The sequence below is a fragment of the Aedes aegypti genome, chromosome 2 (assembly GCF_002204515.2).
Source record: "Aedes aegypti strain LVP_AGWG chromosome 2, AaegL5.0 Primary Assembly, whole genome shotgun sequence".
In the NCBI taxonomy this organism is placed as follows: domain Eukaryota; kingdom Metazoa; phylum Arthropoda; class Insecta; order Diptera; family Culicidae; genus Aedes; species Aedes aegypti.
In genome coordinates, this window is record NC_035108.1 from 473,245,374 (window position 1) to 473,259,849 (window position 14,476).

The 14,476-nt window shown below is 36.2% G+C and overlaps 1 protein-coding gene across 3 annotated transcripts in view; it reads right to left on the reverse strand.

The window, feature by feature from the left end:
- Positions 1–14,476, reverse strand: part of LOC5567344 (rap1 GTPase-activating protein 1) — a 513,675-nt gene that overhangs the window by 476,360 nt on the left and 22,839 nt on the right. For 2 of the 3 annotated variants that reach the window (XM_021848360.1, XM_021848362.1), the window contains exon 2: positions 124–1,701. The exons of the other annotated variant lie outside the window; for it this stretch is intronic. The gene's annotated coding sequence lies outside the window, so the exon portion shown is untranslated. The remainder of the gene's footprint in view (positions 1–123; positions 1,702–14,476) is intronic. 3 annotated transcript variants of the gene reach the window in all.

Below are 14,476 nucleotides of genomic sequence, written 5' to 3' on the forward strand. Positions count from 1 at the left end.
TTTAGCATATCTGATGCTATTGGAAATTGAATAAGCATTTCTAATGTTGATTGGAGGCTTATTTTAAGTGCCTGTTATTTGGATAGCTTTATGGGAGAAGAAATAAGAAACAATGTTACTAACCTTCTAAAAATGTATTGCCTACTGCTTCAACTTATACTCAATCATCGATTGGGCAACTTTTCTTCAAGCGGTGCTGATTCCAACAATTCAACTACTCTCACTGTACATAAAACTGCTCATCAATTTTTCGTCTTCAGCTTTTGGCCACTGCACATCACTGGATTAAGCGTTGTATGAATAATTAATCAACCCACGAAACAAATCTTCACTCCCATTTGGCAGCAATGAGCCTGCACATGTTCACAAACACTTTTGTTGGCTTTTCTTCTTTGATTCAATTCGATTCTGCCCAAAATCACAAACCAATTCATCACACCCAGCTGCGGTTCTTCAATTATGCACTCTTATCGCACTGATGATACATTCTCTTTATTCACTTAACAACCATCGTGATAAGCAACCACGATAAAATCTTTCACTCTCCGAAACGCAGTAGCCCGCGAAATGGCACTTTTTCGGCTTCACACTGTTGATTGGTGCCCACTGCTGCTGCTGGTCTACAATGCATGCCTGCCTACTTCGATGCGAAACCGCGCGCAACAGATTGCTGCCGCTATACAGAGAAACAGCACGCACTTGTCGCACCTCTTCGGCAGATTGCGGTCTCCGGTCTGGTAGATCGGTTATCCGGGGGCCCGGACATGCGAGTTCCGTTCGCCACAGGGTCCCTATTCTTCTCCGGATCGCGCGCACACAACAGCAGCAAAACCAAACAATCTCACTTCACCGCGGGAGCAAAAATGCGGATGCTGCAGAACACTTCGAACCTAATCAAAAAAAAAAGCGACCTGTTGGATGTTCCCGCTTGTTGCACCCTTCATCAGCGTTATCACCAGCACACTAATTAAAGTATTATCAACATGAGTTCACAGCGACCACCTTCTGCTATCGATCCAATCACACATTTGTCCTGTTCCTGTAGGATCAGAGGACAGGACTCAGGGCCGTTTGTCTTTGTGAGGCGCCGCGATTGCACACCGGTCAACCGTGACGCGATATGACCGATCTCTGTAACTGTTGTCTGGGAACTGACTTCGCGCGGGCCCATCATACACTTGCCAGCTATCTCTCGTCGTGGCCGTCGTCGTCGTCGAGTGGCATTCGGTTCGGTTGTTTATTGTTTTTTTTTTCTTGCTCCACTCATTCGCCAACACTTTCTCATGTGCGAGGAGCTCTGATTTTCTTCAATTTCGAGCGTGATTTTTGAAAAGATAATAACATTTAAAAGTTATTAAAGCGTGATGTTCTATAACACTTGTATTCAAATTCAAGTAAGAGTCATATTCGCTTGGATTCCTATTGATGTCCAGTTACAAGCTTTCGATGTCCAGCATTAGTCACATTAGCTCCTGGCTAATATTACGCTAGTTTTTCAATGGTTGTACAAGGCCCAGACAAAATGCTTCATGCTCGCAAGATCGGGTTGCTCCAACGACGCCTGACTCGTGGTCGTGGTGCACCGATGTCTACTACGATGGAAGGCACTCAATCTCAGTGGATCCACCACTCAGTCAGTGTGCCTTGTGCATAAAACGCAATCTAGTTCGCTCAGAGTTTAGGCCAGTGGACGAGCTTAACCTGGTGGAGAGCAAGAGAGTTGGAAAACAGAGCAGTTCAGTTACTGTTTGTTTACATTCTTATCAACGGTGGTGCATAGTGAGGCTCGTCCACTTTACATTCCATGCAGCAACGCACGTGCTAGAGCGTGGGTGGTCTCGGGTAGGCGTGCTAGTCGCGAGAGAAACGTCCAAGAGAGCGTCGGAGCGCAGTTTACTTGGACCCCTACTGAAGGCGAATCATAATGTTCATCAGCATGCACGTGTGTTCTAAAATTCTAACTGAAAAATGTTTTAATTGAATTCGATGTTGAAAGTAGGAATTTGAGAAATGGCTGTATACTAAGTTTATATTTTTCCACGACAATTTCAAACAATGTTTGTAAATTTTTATATGCGTTGTAAATTATATAGGGTCGATGTACCAATAGCCGCATAGCTAAGAACAAATATTCGTATAAAATCGAAAAATAACACTAGCGTCATTATTTTTACATCATCTGAAAGCTTTTTATCTTGGTTTTATGGGAAAAATATGAAAACTACGAAAACACATATGTTTGTATTTATTATCGCTTGTGCCACTATAGGAATACATGTGCCTATAGTAGCACTATTTCTAATTTCTGTTCCTATAGTAGCACTAGGATCACGGCGTTGGCAAAATACTAATCAAAACCGTATTTTTGTAAAGCTTTTATATTTTTCCTTTAAAGTGTGGATCAAAAGCTTTCGTTTGATGTAAAAAAAGTTCGTAATTCATTAATTATTTCGTATAATAAAAAAATATTTCTCTCAGTAGTGCTACTATAGGAACAATAGGTTTACTATAGGCGCAAGGGAGCTCAAATTTTAAGCAAAACTAATTATTTCGATCATTTATTGAACAAAAGCAAGCTGTGTATCAATGGTACTTAGATAAATAGCTCTTGACCTTCTTGTCAAAAAATATTTTGGAAAGATTTATAGCAAAACGGCCGTGAAAAGCCGCTAGTGCGACTATAGGGGACTGTCCACTAAGGGAACACTGACCCTACTAAAACATGAACGGTGGGATAAAAAAATATGGGGCAATTAGGCTTTCATGAGCAGTGTAGGTTTTTGAATGGCGAAGCAAGTAAGTAAGTTATCACACAGGATATTGTGGATTAATATGGATCTCCGATCATATACGTTTTTTGAAGGTACAGAACAACTGGTATTTAACCCTCTTCTTCTTCTTCTCCTTGGCATTACGTCCTCACTGGGACAAAGCCAGCTTCTCAATGTTCAACGAGCACATTCACAGTTATCAACTGAGAGCTTTCTATGCCAAAGTTGCCATTTTGCATTCGTATATTGTGTAAGAGCATTTAACCCTCTCATACCCAAATTTTTATTTTCGATCTAAAGCTAACTATGCTGTTCCGCTCAAGAAAAGTAAAAATTTCTGTGGAAGAAATGCTCAAGAAATTTTCTACAGTGAGCTCCATTTGAAATGACATTTCTTTTCAACTGCGTACTGCGATCGAAGAAAAATGCTTTTCCTGACCATTTCTTGCAAGAAATTTTCCACGCACCGAGATAGGCGATTACTTTTCTGTTGAAGTGCATACTTCGCTTAAGTATTATTTTCAGTTATCTAAAATCGTTCTAAACACGTTTTGGACAATGATTTATTTTCATTCGCAAATCTATGAATTTTGGGTTTTTGATTTTTATAATTTTTATTTTATCCTTATCCATTTTCTTTTTTTCTTGAAGCTTCTTCTAGTTACTGATTTTGAGCAATAATGAAAATTAAAGTTTTAACTGTACTTTTAAAATTATATTTCTTTTAAATTCTTTTTCTGGATTTTTTTTGTGTAATTAAAGGAAAAACAGGTTTGAAATTATTTCAATACTACTAAGTTCTTCTTCTGTACCTATCACATCATAGGAAAATATATAAAAGGTACGATTTTTTATATTACACATTAAACACGTTTTTCTATTACACATTTGTTGGTTATACATATAAAAATACAATTTTCAAACAATTTTCAAAAATACAAAAAGTTTCAAAAGTCATAAAAATATTTTTCTTATATACGTGTTATGAGTCAAGGTTTATGCCAAAAATAAAATCATTTTGATTTCCGAGCTACGAAAAAAATCCAAGGTGTACCCCGTCTAAAGGCGGGGTTGGGTATTAGAGCGTTAAAATACTAGATGTAATAAAGAAGAGTATTGTTTCAATACCTACTACAGTAGGGGAAAAATGTTTTATTTAATCTTAAACCAACGAAAAACATTTAAAAATTGAGTACACATGTATTTCTGGACTACACATAAGCGTTTGGACAGGGCTTTAGGATTCGATTGTGTTTTTTTTTACTTTCTTCTTTATAACTATACTTGCTCACTTTGCCTCTCCGCACTATACAATTCAAAAATATATTGTTTTTTCAATGTAGAATCGCTAATATATGTGTAAAATGATGTGAACAGATTTCATATACCAGCGAAGTATCATTATTATTGAATGCTTCTAGAAAATCATTTGAAGAGTGATGATTTTTGAAGCGTAGAGCCAAATTATGTTTGCCAAATTTTACCATGATTTTCGTATGGATCAATCCAAAATTTCTTTATTATTACGTTCAAAAATTTCGTCAAATATGATTTCAGGTTTTTCACCTTAAATTTTTCCTAAAAGCCCTTCATTGTATTTTCTAGAATTGTTTTCTAAAGATTCTTCAAAAGTTCTACAGGGATTTCTTGAGAAATTTCATAAATTTCTGTTCAGGTTTTTTCGAGAGTTCCTTCAAAGGATTTACCAAGAAATGTTAGTCCGAAAAGTGACTTCTTAACTATTTGCTTCACAATTATATCTAAATCAAGTTAAAAAAATCCGCTATTGACTGTACGTGGAAATCTTTCACTCTAATTCAGATTTCTTGTACTAGTTTGTGTTGGAAAAACTGTGGATCCTAAACTTCTAGTGTGGATTCTGCGATTCCAGTGTGAATTCTGGGATTTTAGTGGGGACCCCTGGGATTACAGTGTGAACTAGAACTCTTGGTATTCCTTTGTGAATCCTAAGATTTCATTGTGGATCGTGGAATTCCAGTGTGGATCTTGCGATTCTAGTATGGATCCTGAGATTACAGTGTGGACCTTGAGATACCAGTGTCAGTCCTGAGATTACAATGTGGATCCTGTGATTCGCTTGTGGATCCTGGGATCCAAGCGTGGATCTTGGGATTCCAGTGTGGATCGGAGATTTCAGTATGAATCCTAGGATTTCAGTGTGGATCCTGGTATTCCAGCGCGGATACTTAAATTCCAGTGCGAATTCTGGAATTTCAACGTGGATCATGTGTATTCCAGTATGGATGCTGAAGTTGTAGTATAGATCTTTAGATTCTAATATGAATCCTGTCAAAAATCTTCAAAATCCAATGTGAATTCTAAGATTGATTAAGTGTGGATTTTGGGATTCCAGAACTGATCTTGAGATTCCAGTGTGAAACCTTGGATTTCAGCGTGGATCCTGTGATTCCCTTGTGGATCCTGGGATTACAGTGTGGATTCTGGGATTACAGTGTGGATCTTGCGATTCCAGAATGAATCCTAAGATTATTCCTATTTGGATTCTAAGATTATTCCTCTGTGGATCCTGGGATTCTAGTATGAATCCTGGAATTCAAGTATGGATTCTGGTATTCCAGTATGAATCTTGAGATTATAGTATGAATCCTGCAAAACAGTTGAGCATCGGAGATCATTCTACTGGAAATCCGTTTGAATCCTAAAATTCCATTGTGGATCGTGGAATTCCAGTGTGGATCTTGCGATTCGCTTGTGGATCTAGGAATAACAATGTGGGTCTAAGGATTGTGGATTCTAGAGAGCCAATGTGTATCCTGGAACTCCAGTGTGAATCTTCCATCTACAGTGTGAATCATTGAATTACATAGTGGATCTTGTGATTTCAGTGCGGATCTTGTGATTTCCTTGGGGATCTTGGGATTGCCATGGGGATTTTAGGATTACAGTGTGGACCCTGTGATTCCACTATTGATCCTGGGATTCCAGTGTAGGTCCTTGGATTAAGTGTGGATCTTGATATTCCAGTGTGAATCCTGGGATTCCTGTTTGGATCCTGTGTTGTTTAGCGATGAAAAAGTTACAGTTTTTTTGTAGCTTGATCGATAGAGCATATTTTTCTTAGTACAGTCAGTGACAAAAGTTAATAACCAAATGCTGTTTCTATACAAAATACCCATGTTTGGGGATCTGTACTGCCGTGAATCGCAAGTCAGTCCCATCTGTAAAAAGTAGGCATTGAGAAAATGAAGTGTGACGTTTCCAAACTCGTTTTCCATACGAATATTCAAAAAATTCCACAGGATTAGAACATGTTCAAATCATAAGGAAACTTTCACAATTTGCTTTTCACTATGATATCTTTATGAGAAAAATATAAAGATGATCGAAAAACCGGTTCATTTTTGTGTTACACGGTGCGGAATTCTATAGTGGGACTGATATGCGGTTACTTTTCATGATGGGACAATTTGACTTGCTGTTGTTTCGTATTTTTTCCGAACAAATCTTATTATCTCATTAGGCCAGGTGAAAGAGCATTGTAAAATATGTTGAAAACTGAACTCAAATTAATTTTGACGAAAATGCAGATGGGACTGACTTGCGATTCACGGCAGTGTATCTCAGCTAATACGGAGTAGATTCTGGGATTACAGTGTGGATCTTGCGATTCCATTTTGGATTCTGAAAAGTCAGTATGGATTCTGGGATTGCAGTGTGGATGTTGTGATTTTTGTGGATCCAGGGATTACACTGTGCATTTTGTGAATTCAAAATTGTTTGTGGATTCTAATTTTGATCCTGTAAAGCCATGAATCCTGGGATTCCAGTGTGGATTTTGTGATTTCCTTGTGAATCCTGGGATGCTAGTGTAAATTATTGGATTCCAGTGTGAATCCTGGGATTCTTGAGTGGATTCTGAAATTCTAGTATGGACTCGAGTTCAAGTACAGATTCCGAGATTCCATTGTGTCTTCTGGATTTCAGGTAAGAATCCTGGAATTCTATTGTGGATCCTGGGATTCCAGCGTGGATCTTGGGATAGCAGTGTGGATTTTGGAATTCTAGTTTGGATCCTGGGATTCCAGTGAGGAATCTGGACTGGACCACTGTAGATCCAGACATCCCCATGTGCATCCTAGTGTTTCAGAGGGAATGGTGTACTAAAGCTTCAGGAATCTTGTGAAAATACTATGGGAAATCCGTGCTATTTTAATGAACACCGTATGGGAATTTTAATGGACATTCTGATGCCATCCGGTGACATTCTTTGAGAATCTTGCCTGAATCCTGTTGGATTTCTATCGGAATACTGTGGAATCCATCAATAGTCCTGGTGAGAACAATTTTGAAACAGCTTGGGAATGCTGGTGTGTTTCATACGCATGTCACAATTGTGCATAATTTTATTGTTAAGTTTTCACAGTTTGCAAACAATCTTCGTTTTGTCATTTATATTTATGGTAACATATTATTATCGTTACATTATTGTTGTCACAATATCTTGACACATTTGTTTGGGCCACACCGGTTTCAAATATTTGTGAAGATAAGCAAGTCTTTTTATTTTTTCTAATATTTTGCATGTATATGACCCACCGTGTACTGTACAAAATTGAGACCGTAGATTCCCTTTAAAATGCTTTTGCTTTCTTTTATCATTTTGCGAAATTTCAGAAAAAAATGAGGTGAATATTATTAATGTGAAATAATTCGAGCGTTAATGGGTTAAAGAGATTTAACGGCTTCTCCTTTCCAACAATTCAACCAAGGACTTCTGTAGGGGCATTTCAGCATTTTTCTGTTATATTTGTTAAGGTTTTTTTAATTGTCAATCAATTGTGAGTCGAATATTTCATGTGAATGAATATTCTCCAATAATCCATTAGAATTTTCTTTTCTGAATTCCTCAAGAGAACAGAGTACAAATGTATCAAGAATATTTTCCAGGGACTACTAGGTGTTCTGCATAATCCTGCTATATTTGTCCAGGTTCTTATTAAATTTCTTCATGCATTTCATGTGAAAGGAAATCTTCCAAGGTTTCCTTCAGAATTTCTTTTAGAAACCAATTAGGTATTTTATTTGTCCATGAAATTGTCCAAGGTTCGTGGATTATTTCTGGATTTTTTTTTTATTAAACCCTTCAATAACTTCTACGTAAAGTTCCTCCAAGAATTTCTTCAAACTTCCTCAGTTATTCGTCCAAGAAATACATGTTTGACAATATTAACGAATTTTGCCATGAATTCTTGTGAAGAAGAGAACCTTAAAGAATGTGTTTACCCAAGTTCAGATAGAAACAAGGAATTCAGATCAGAATAGTCAGACTGTAGTGTAATCGTAACTAAATCTCATGAAATTGTTATGCACTCAGTCACTCAGTACTGTTACCGCCAAAACTCAGCATTATGTGCAACAAACTTCCAGTAGAAAGTAATTGACCGCTCTATAATTGCCTTTAGAATACTTCAGAACAATTAGTCTATACATGTGCACAAACAGAATGTTTCAAGGATACCTGCATCAACGCACACGTTTTTGATCATAATTTATCAAATCGGATTCAATTCAAGAAATAACACAAAAAACTCATTCGTATAGTTATGTGTATTGATACGGATGACAATGATGATTGACTTTCGCATATAACTATTCTGCACCTTCACCCCACCAAGCACGGTGCTGCAGTTTGCACACTCAACCGTACCTAAAAATAATAGAAAAACGTCTCTATCTCATACCGTAATTTTGTTCCGTTCATATCTACTGCTCATAAATTACATTCATCACGATGATGCGAGTCAGTCAATAACGACGATCCAGCAGTCACTGCAGTGTTATGGTGTGAAAGCAGACGATATCAACGAGCAGATAAACATCTGTCACGGGAATTGAAGCGAATGCCAATGCGTAACGCGAAAGGGAAGCGAAAGTGTTCGGATAAAAACAGCACTGTTATGGAGAAACGGCATCAAGTGGGTTGGGTACCAAGGTAACTACTGCAGGGGAACAATTATCCTAGTTTCCAAGTGACGAGGAAAGTGAAGGTCGTTTCGAGGTATTGTATGAGACTGGGTAGCCATGATAGCCAAACATTGGAGCTGTGATTTTTTTTAGAGAAATGATATCAAACATATGATACTTTTTGCTCTGGGAAACTTTTTATTTCTTACATTCAAACGACCGGTATTTAAATTAAGCATGCTTCACCACCTTTGCACGTTGGTATGTAGAGGAAGAGTACTAATTTTAAACTCACTAACTTTTTTGCCAAATTGTATGATTTGATGCTCTTAACCTACTACACAAAAAAAGCCAAATGCAGGACTGGTAATGGTTGATTTTCTAAAACATGATCTTCAGAGACCTTATGTCTGAAACCAAACAGATCAAAGAGGAACCAAGCAAACCGAAAAGGAACCAGGAGATAAAAGTTTTATAAGGATAACCAGAGAACACGAATAGACATTCCTCTTAGGAAATTTGTTCAAAAGTTTTTAGCGCTCCGCCTTGAAAATTTATCCTATTGGTCACCACCAGCAAGCAAGCAATTTGGTTGATTTTCAACGCGAACTGTTGTCAGATTCTCCATTATTGTGCACTTGAAAATTAAAAGTTTAGCTTCGTTTTATAATCACCCTAAAAGGGCCTCAATTGCGGTAACACAATGTAATCATAGGAATCTTAGCAATGATGATCTATATCACCGCCAACCTAGCAAAGAAAATCAATCTTTGACTTCGCTTTCCTTGTGGAAAAATCTTCCGCGTTTGGTGTTCACGCATTTGATAATTGCGTTTCAAACGCACACAGCAATATAAAGACTACAGTAGTACATCCGTCAGGACGTAGTTTACCTAAATTTATTTCAGTGCGGTATAAAATGAACAGTCCTTGGGATTAAAACACATATAAAGGAATAACGTCACGATGTCTTCAGCAAAGTTGTAGATTTAGAAGAGACTTACAAGACTATTCCACAAGATCTTAATGATTTTCTTCAGATACCGAATTCAGGAATTCTAGTGATTTCTACAAAGATCCCTTCAGGGTGTCACCAGCGATATCTCAAGGGATATTCAGAGGAATTTCTGAAATTCAGAATTTGGTTTAGAAAATCGTAGAGCACTCGAACGATACTACGTCCAGTAATTTTCATAGAGATTACTTTAAAAAATCCTAGCGATTTCACCGATTTTTCCAGTTATTACTTCTAAGAAATTTCCAAAGAATCCTACAGGAGTTTTTTAACAAATCGTTTCGACATTTTTCCAAGAAACTCTACAATAATTTCTAAGTAAATTTTTCATTAAGTTTCATAAGGATTGTTTTAAAAAATCATCTATTATTAGTCGCAGGAATTGATCCGAAAATTCCTTCTGGACTTTTTCTAGAATTCCTCAATAAATTGGACCTGGTATTCTTTATTGAGTTTCTCCAGAAATTTCTCCCGGCATTTCTCCAGCATTTCATCAAAATATTTCCGCTACGAATATGTTTTTAAAATTCAATTTCCAAATTTCAGTTTCAATGGATTTTTCACAATTTCTTACAAGGTTCCACAAGTTACTACAGCAATAATTGCAGCCCGACCATTCATACATAACTTCTTTTAGGAATTGTTTCCGAATTTCTCAAAAAAAAAACTTTGAAACTTCCTTGGAAATAAAAAAAATGGAAGATTTTTTTTTCTATCTTTATTAACGAGATTTTTAGCCCTGGGCTAGTTCATCTCGGGACCAACGGCTTTACTTCCCTTACGAAGGAAGTCGTCACTATAACCGTTTTGTCATGAGTGACTATTTAATTTAATTTTAATTCCTAACTTATTTACACGCTTAGAACAAAGATTTTTTTCATCGAATTGAAAAATGCTTTGAAATTAATCGTTAGATTTTTTTGTTTAGAGATTTCGAAGCCCAACTCCTACCTTTGAGAATAAATTTTCAGTCATCTAAAATGAAAAATTCATCAATCATTTATGTGTTTTTGGAGAATTTCTTGAACCTGGAATTATTTTTGAAACCTGGAAAATCCTGGAAATATCAGGATTTTTTTTGCTGTAAATGAGTAGACACCCTGTCCAGGGTAGCTCATTTAAAAGGTATAGATCATGCGTTACACTGTCCAAAATCTTCTTCTTCTTTCTGGCGTTACGTCCCAACTGGGACAAAGCCTGCTTCTCAGCTTAGTGTTCTTATGAGCACTTCCACAGTTATTAACTGAGAGCTTTCTATGCCAATTGATCATTTTTGCATGTGTATATCGTGTGGCAGGTACGAAGATACTCTATGCCCTGGGAAGTCGAGAAAATTTCCTTTACGAAAAGATCCTCGACCGGCGGGATTCGAACCCACGACCCTCAGCTTGGTCTTGCTGAATAGCTGCGCGTTTACCGCTACGGCTATCTGGGCCCCGAATCATGAAAATAATCCAAAATAATGAAGTTAAAAAAAAACATATTATTTATTTGTTAAGCTACATCCAATACGAAGTGACAGAAATATGAATTTCCATATACCTCAACATCAATCTGCCTATTATAGCCACTCGCTGCACGAGGCATTGCAAATTGGAACCAATTACCACTTAATATTAAATCTAGTGAGTCAATCTAGCGTTAAAAGAGACCTTTAAGACTCATTAACAGAAACGAAATCGCTAATATTTAAAGTTTTTTTCCAGCTGTTCAAAAACAATTCCAGGTCCAAGAAATTCTCCAAAATACATAAATGATTGATGAATTATTCAATTTAGATGACTAAAAATTTATTTTCAACGACAAAAGTTCGACTTCAAATTAAGTGTTTTGAAGTCAAACTTCTGTCTGTTTTTTAAATCTGTAAACAACTTTTTGAGTTTGTTTTAATTTTCACTAGAACCAATAATGCTTATTAAATACTTTGAAAGTGCCTTTAATCATCAAAGTCAGATGTGAAGAAAATACTCTATTCGAACTTAAGAAAAGAAATCTTTCCCTTAAAATTGGATTCAGGTTTATGGACATCATCGATGCACTCAGAAAATTTCTTCGGAAGTCGTTCTGTATATTTTCATAGATGATATCTTGGGGAAATCAGGACTGGTACTGACTGACCGTCTTGGAAATGACAACTTTAGAGACATTTACCTAAAAAAACGAACAAAAAAAGCTAAACCACGCCATAAGAGTTTAATTCCTAAGACTTTTTTTTTGAATTCCTCGTAACATTGTGACAACTATGCTGCCCATAACTTTTGTAATAATAATAATAATTATAGTTTATAATAACTGCTGTAGATTTTTTTCACAAAGACGATACCCGAAGATATTTTTAAGAGTTTGATTTGCAGTTTTCTACGAACTTTCTATGATATTCTTCCGAGAATTTTGGTTTAGATACCTTCAAGAATTCTATCTGATTTTTTTCTAAGGATTAGGGATCCCTCCAAAGATTTTTTTTTCCTTTCACAAGGAAGTTCCAAGCTCTCCAGAAATGTATCCATTGATTCCCTATGATTTTATGCAACACTTTCGTTCAGAGCATCTTAAAAATTCAACATTCCTTCAAAATTTCCTCCATTTTTTCAAATTTTCCATGGAATTGAAGCGTTCCTATCATTCATCATGAGATGTCTCCAGGGAAATGTCAAAGAAATTTTCAAGATTTTTTCGGAGAAAACTTTGATTAAATTCACGAGGAATTTCTAAAGAAAATACTTGAGTGATCTCTGATGAAACTTGTGTGAGTTGCATATCTGTATGTCTTGATGAATTCCTACGATAATCTCTGGAAGAACTCCTGGATGCTTGAGAACATTATTTTGAAGATTTTCGTAATAACTTGCTAAGACAACTAAAAAATCTTCCGAATCTCTGAATAATGTCCTACAATAAATTCCTAGACGAAATTCGGACAGAATCTCTGAATAAAATTATGTGCGAATGATTGGAGCAATAACTATAATAATAGCTTCAGTATTAACTTGCGTGGAACCTTGAAGGAAGTTACGAAGAATCCATGGAGATTTGGAAATTTGATTTAAAAAAAAATATTCGAAAAATGCTGGAGAAATACTTAGAAATTTCTGGACAAACTTAATGAGCAATACCAGATTTATTGTATTGAAAAATTCTTAAAAATGTTTATAACGGATTTCATCGAATAATGCCTGAAGGAATTTTTAAAACAATTCCAGAGATAAATCGTGGATATTATTTTTAATCCTATGGAAATGCCTGAAATAAATGAAAAATCGACGTAGGAATTATTGTACAGTTTTTTTTAGGGAAAATGTAGAAACGATTTTCTTTTCAAAGACACTTGAATAAACCTTTGTTGAAGAACTCCAGTAGGATTTGTGGAAATTCTCCTAGATGCAACAGCTGGAAAAACCGCCGGTAGATCCAGTGAAATAAACCTCTGGAGGAAATCTTGGGATAATCGCTAGGATTTCTCCAGTGTAATCTCTGGTAAAATTACTGGAGGTAGTAGCGTTGGAGTGCTCTGGGATTTTCTGGACAAATTCTGAAGAAATTCCTCTTATCATACATCTCTTATCATATCGCTTAGGGATTCTCTAAATTATCCAGCAGGAATCCAGATATTACTAAAATTCCTGATTATTTTGGATCTGAGAAAAATATCATCAAGAAGTTATTCTATACCCAGTGAACCACGTATCGTATAAGAATGTGCATCCAAAATCACATATTCGTACTTAAAAAATATGAATCACACAAGATGCCAGTTTAAGCAATATCAATGTCAACACAAGTTGTACATAAATCCCCAATACGATTCATTAACGTCAATCTGTGTTGACAGTAAAGAATGCCGTAAATAGTGTAACATAAAACCACAATAAGCTATATAAACTGACAGATCATATATCAATCCAGAAAGCATTGTATGAAATCGCAAGAACTTAGCAAAATTGCCACCCAAACTTGGCAGCTGCTGACAATGGGCCTCAAAGAACATGTCGTTGTACATGAAACATGCATTTGAATTGGCAAATAATCAGAAGCTTATTATGTAACCCTTGCTGGTACGGTGGTATGGTATGCGATTCCTAATACAAAGGTACCGCGTTCGATGCTTGCTGGGTACCTTTTTTTTATTTTCATACAAATTTTGTGGCATCGTATTTCTGATCGCAGAAAGTCTGAAAAAGTCGTACCAAGTACGTATATAGCCTCCACTTTGCTAGATATATAGGCTTTTCATGCAATCTATACGATTCGATTGATTCATATAGAATGATGTATAACAAAAGTTATACCAACCAAAATGTTGACTGGGTAGTCTCTGAAGGTTTTCTGGAGCCTCTAGAATGTTGCACTAGGATTTACTGCTAACTGATTAAAGCAATAAAGTGAAAGTCACTTTAGAGACCATTTTGATCAAAATGTCTTAAGAGACCTTAACCAAAAATATACACTGGAGATACATGCATTAAAATAATGACCAAGACTCTAAAAAGAAAAAAAAAGACTTACCTTCGAATTGTACTTGTTTGTACCTGTTGTTAGTTTTGCTCTTTTCCTACAAAGTTTTCCTACATTTTTGTAAAAAAAATGGAATGTTCTCAACTAGTCTTCACATGCGACACCCAACTAGAATTGGAAACTATACTTGCCTTAAACAATTTGGCAATCTATATTTTTTGCTTCCTAGTCTAAACATGTTTTATGTTGAATGAATAGAAATCATTAACCTTCCTTAGTCCCTAACAAAAAG